This window comes from Bos grunniens, chromosome 13, assembly GCF_055505025.1.
Source record: "Bos grunniens cultivar Pamir isolate PY7600 chromosome 13, Bosgru_T2T1.0, whole genome shotgun sequence".
Classification (NCBI taxonomy): domain Eukaryota; kingdom Metazoa; phylum Chordata; class Mammalia; order Artiodactyla; family Bovidae; genus Bos; species Bos grunniens.
This window is the reverse complement of record NC_141177.1, coordinates 51,019,714-51,025,713: the sequence shown is the minus strand read 5'-3', so window position 1 is coordinate 51,025,713 and position 6,000 is coordinate 51,019,714.

Sequence of the window (6,000 nt, the reverse complement as noted above, 5' to 3'; positions counted from 1 at the left end):
TCTGAATCTAAGTTTACCCTATTTCCACAATGACCGACAAAAGCAGGGCTTAGTTGGAGATGAACATTGAGTTGCTTTAATAAAACCTGACTTGCCTAGAAAGCTCATCCCCCAGGCAACCATGTGGCATACTCCTTCACTCTGCTTTCCTCCAAAGTAACCTTCTTAATGAAATTTATGAAGCTCTAGATCAGTCACTGGAACTTAAAGAATAATTTCTCTGCTTATAGAAAGCTATTGGGAGGCCATCTTCCTGGGGTGTTAAGAGAGAAGATGGTGGCCACCAGGGATAGGAAGATATCAAGGAAGACAGGCTTTGCCCTGAAAGGGCTCCACCTCCCTTGTCTCTCTCCTTCTAGAAGCTGCTTGTGAGAAAGAATGTACTGCCTCCACTGCACCAGTCAGAGGCTCAGGGGTCAGCCCCCTCCCAGACATTTACGTCAAGAGTCCCTCCCATCATCACCTCCTTTTCCTCAGGGTAACCGAATTCGCTGGGTGTGTTAGCTCTGTAGACATTATATGTAAAAAGTCTGCTGTGTTTATTCTCCCCACATGTTGTTTGCAGCTTAAAAGATGAGCTTATTGATCTAAACAAACATGGAGTCAGTAGAGGGTCCAGGGAAGCTATTTTTGACTCAGGAGAATCTCTTGGGTAGTCTGGCCTCCCCTGGGACAAAATAGCAGCAGGAAGTAGATGCTTGCCTTTTTTTAAGAAAATGTATTCACTAAGGCCTAGTTGCTTCACAACACTGTGCTAGTTTTTGCTGCATAGCAAAGCAAATCAGCCGGATGATACACATATCCCCTCTCTTCTGGACTGCCCTCCCTTTTAGGTCACCACAGAGCAGTGAGTACAGTTCCCTTTGTTATACAGTAGGCCCTCGCTAGTCATCTGTCCCATGCAGAGCAGTGTATACATGTCATTCCCAATCTGCCAATCCATCCCATCCCCACACATCCCCCTTGGTGTCTGCATGTCCATTCTCTGTCTCTGTCTGTACTTTGCAAATAGATTCATCTGCACCATTTTCTAGATTCCACATATACATGTTAATATATGACATTTGTTTTTCTCTTCTGACTTCACTCTGTAGGACCCTCTCTAGGTCTATCCACATCTCTCCAATGGCACATTTTGTTCCTTTTATGGCTGAGTAACATTCCATTGTGTGTTTGTACCACATCTTCTTTATCCATTTATCTGTCTATGGGTATTTAGGGTGCTTCCATGCCCTGGCTATTGTAAATAGTGCTGCAGCCATACCTTATTTTTATGAGTTGGTCAAATCCTAACATGTGAGGAATTATTAAAAAAAAAAAAAAGTGCATGAAAGGCAAGTTGTTGATAGGTTAAGATTTTAATAGCAATATGTTTCAAACAGTATTATTCAGTTTCACACTGTATATTTTAAAAATTGTATTGATATATAGTTGACTTATGTTGTGTTTAATTTCTCCTATAGAGGAAAGTGATTGACTTGTATGCATATATACACACATTCTTTTTCATATTTTCTATTATGGTTTATCATAGTATATTGAATATAGTTCCCTGTGTTATACAGTAGGACCTTGTTGTTTATCCATTTTAGAACAATTGTCATTGATTTTTTTTCCCCAGTGTCAGTTTTCATCAAGCCAGTACCACGAGTGGGGGCCCTAGTCCCACCTTATTTTGGTGGGATAAGCTTTATTAGTTTCAGAGGGTAGAATTTGCTGATCATGGCCTGAAGAATACATTCTGTTTTTAAAGGAAATGTTTCACCAAGGAGCAGGACAACTTATCACTGGCACTTAATTTAATGTGGAAACCCAGCTGTTACTTTCTCTGGAACTTTTAGTAACTATAAAGGAAGGTAGAGTGCCAGCCTTGGAACCTGAGCTCTGATTCGTGGGCCAAAACTGTTCTCAGAAAAAAGACCTCCAATTGGCTAGAAAGAGAGCTCAACTCACAGTGGACAACCCAGAACACAGAGCCAGGATTCACAGAGCACTTCAAACAAACGCAGCCCAACCTCATCCTTGAGCTGTCGTTCGTTGGCCAATGGCCGAGGAAGATATTTGGAACTCCTGGGAAGCGTGCCCAAGGCAAGAGTTCAAAGCTCCCTTTTTGAGCAGATTGCAAGAACCAGGAGATAAAGAGCCATCATTACAAAAAAAACTGGGGGTGCTTTGTTTAGTGGCCTGATCCCCAAATGTTTGGGAAGATGCTGGTCTCCATGTCTCTTGCCTTTAATCAACAGCTGTACCCAGCCTGTATTTTGGGAATGGGCTTAGAAAAATATAATATAGCTTTAGAAATTATGGAGTCACCAAAACAAAGGTTTTATGTAGAAAGGAGCAGTTGTATATAAACTTTCATAATGGAATTTTCCCCTAAATGATAGGATCGTAACTTGGCATGTACGCAGATTTCAGACTGGATGACTGGTTGGGAAACGTATGAAGTTGGGAGAAGAGCAAAGAAAAATGTATTCATTTGAATTTAACTTGATACTTTAAGAGATTTTCCCTAACTTGTCCTTAAACCTTCCTTTAAAAGTGTATAAAATACAATCATTACCTACTATAACTCAGTGTTTGGTTTTCAATTTTTATGAGCAATATTAGAGTAATATGTGAGGGAATCAGAGCAATTCTTTGTGTATTAATGAGGAATCAGAAATACAGGAAGACAGTTGAAAGCTTTGTCCTCCAATAGGTATTATGGAAGCTGTTTGAGGGAAATGACTTTGTCTTAGTAAACAGTTTTCCCAGAGTCTAGCACAGTACCTGGCAGGCTGTAAGTGCTCAGTATGTGTTTGTTGAATGAATGAATGAATGAACGAACAAAAAAAATTTTATTGATATATTTTTTCAAATGTCAGTTTTCATCAAGCCCATGGAGGGTTGCCCTAGGGATTCACAGAGGGGATTCACATTTTAGAAGGCACAATCTTTTGGGATCTGTAAGAGTAAATCCTTAGGCTATTTTCAGACAGTATTGGAAAGACTGTATATTTGGAAAGTTCAGTATGTCATGGAGAAATTGTCTGGTTATTCTTTGAGCAGTTACAACTGGTTGTGGGTTGAGGAGAGACAGAGGATGGAGAGCAAAAAATAGTTTGAGTCAAAGCCCGTTAAGGCCAGAAACAGGAAGTTGGATGGTCTGGGAGGGTCCCATAGCATCTTCTACAAGTTGGGGCAATACTGAGAGCTTCTAAGTAAAGACAAGAGGAACTAGGTGACTATAATTTCATGGACTGCCCCCTGGCAAATATGCAGAAGAACACACATTACAGGTCAGGTCACCATCTCTCTGAGTTCAAGGCCCGGCTCTGGGTTTGCCCAGAATTCCAGCAAGATGAACTTGCCCTGTCCCCTGTCCTGTTTCCACCATACTTTCTCATCTACTCTTTTCTTACCGTGACTATTTGAACTGGCAACACCAACTGTTGGAGTTGTTCCAAGAAGACAGGCAGCCTGGCGTGGGCCTCCATTCAGCTGATGCTCAGGCTAGGTGTTCCCTAAATAGCCCATCTGCCATTTTGGGTGAGTCTCCTCATGGAGCCAATGGGGAACAAGTTAAGGTCAGCTCAGTTCATGTATAACCATTGTTTACCACCTTGTGACTGTCTCACCCCTACCACCAGCCAGGCTTACTGACTTAGTGGTTCTTGAGACTCACCTCATACTTAGGCCTGAGCTCCATACTTGCAAGGAGGACATGGACCTGGCCAGGGCCAACTAATGGCAGAGAGAATGTGGGCAGGGGACTGGGAGGGTGCAAAGTAATGCTGAAGAGCCTCTGACTATATGTTTTGAGTTTTGAGAAGTGTTATAAAGAGAAATTGATGAACATGTTTTGTCCTGATATCCATAAGATGACAATCAGTGGTCCCCAAATCATTTTCATATATTGCTTCATTCAACCAACTTTAGAGACATATTTTAATTGTCCATTTCTGTTTCTTCCCATTGATGCATAATGCATTTTTCACTTTTCAAAAACATTTTTCAAAATATTTACTTATTTACTTGGCTGCATCTGGTCTTAGTTACAGCACATGGAATCTTTGTTGTGTCATACAGGATCTTTTGTTGTGGTGCCTGGAATCTCTATAGTTGTAGCACAGGGACTCTGGAGTGCATGGACTTCAGAAATTGTGTCACGCAGGCTTAGTTGCTCCATGGCAGGTGGGATCTTAGTTTCTCAATGAGGGATCGAACCTGAGTCCCCTTCATCACAAGGTGGATTCTTAACCACTGGACCACGAGGCAAGTTCCTCAAAAACATTGTGTCCTTAGATAACATTCAAACTTCCTTCGATGACTCCATCAGCATGTACTGATGACTTTCTCTGAGCTCAGCACAGGGCTGGATACCATACAGAACAGACCACACCACATGCCAACTCGTGAGATGATCAACATCTAACTAGGGAAAAGAACCCAAGGTACTTGAAGAAATTCAGAGACGAAGAGTGTCTGGGAGGGATGGGCCAGTCTAGGAAGGCTTTGTGTGGAGCTGAAGCCTGGGCATGGAAGGATGAGAAGGCACTGGAGTGAGGATGAAGCTGGTGCCATGGGAGAGCAGCCCAGCAATCTGTCTGGTGGTGTGTGTTGGTGGGAAAGGAAGGGTTGACCTGGGTTGAGTCTCAGAGTCCAGGGAGAAGTTACTTTAGCAATTCAGGCATCTGGTGAGCAGGGCCTGGGCTAGGATGACAATGGGAGTAGGGATTTAGGTCAGGCCATTGAAATGTGTGAAAGGAAACTAAATAGAAGACCCTTTTCATTGACTGAATTTAAGAATCATGAATGATGACACCGCCCTACATTGTTATGGTCTACAGACCCTATAACATAAGGTCTTTAGACCCTGTAACGAAATGTTTTCTGAATTTCTGAGCACTTTTCAGATTCTGTCTTTTTGGATCAATCTACCAGAAGCAGCATATTATAGAAAATAAAATGTAAATGTATGGTTTAGAGTCATAGGAACCTGGGACCTTTGTAGAGTGATTTTGGGCAAACCCATTAACTTTTTTTAGTTAACTTTCTATTATCTGCAAATTTAAGATAAGAATGCTCCCTGAGATAATTGTGAGGATCGAATGTAAGTAGGATTCCTAGACTTTCAGACCTCTTATCTTTTCTTCCTTCAAGAAAGTCGTGAAACCCTGCAGAATCCCTGGCATATTTTGTCCCATGTCATAGACCATGTCAACAATTGCCAAGTAGGAGCCATTTTAAGGAGGCATTTGGCTTTCAAATTACAATGCCTTGGGACTTCCCTGGCAGTCCAATGGTTGGCCCTTGGCACTTGCACTGTGGGGGGGGGCACCAGTTCCATCCCTGGTCAGGGAACTAAGATCTCACATGATGTACCATGCAGCCAAGAAAAAGTTACAATGCCTTCATCCAAGGACTTATACTATCTGTAAAAATACATTTCCCCAGTCCCCCTTTACGCACTTAATTTTCTGTCTGCATCTCTCACCCCTAGATATTTTAGTTTGCTACACACACACACAACACTAAAAAAAGAAGAAAAAGAAGGTGTGCACCTCTGTATCCTGATTCTCAGTGCCTCTTCTTATCAGACCTTCATTTGGCCATCTTATCAAGGATGTCTCTGTATTTGCTGCAGTTATCTTATAAGCAAATTCATCATTTCCTAAGTGGGATTTTTTTTTTCTTTACAAAAATAGAAAGCCTAGCTTCTGCAATAACAAGGTCGAGTGTTTCTCATGTCATGTTCTGGAAAGACATCCAATAGCAGTTTGATTGAAAAAATAAGACACAGTGCATTTGAGTTATTTCTTACTCTTCTGATTGTCTTTATTTCAAATGACCAGCCAGGTTTCCTGTCTAAACCTTACCCACCTGCAGGCTAGGTGAGGAAGGCGGACTCTTGAAAGGGTACTTGAGTTGGAGAAGAGGTTGTTTCCACATCCACTGAGAGTAAGTTCTTCTCGGTGTGAACAGTACATCCTCAGACTTAGAAAGAGCTGTGAACCA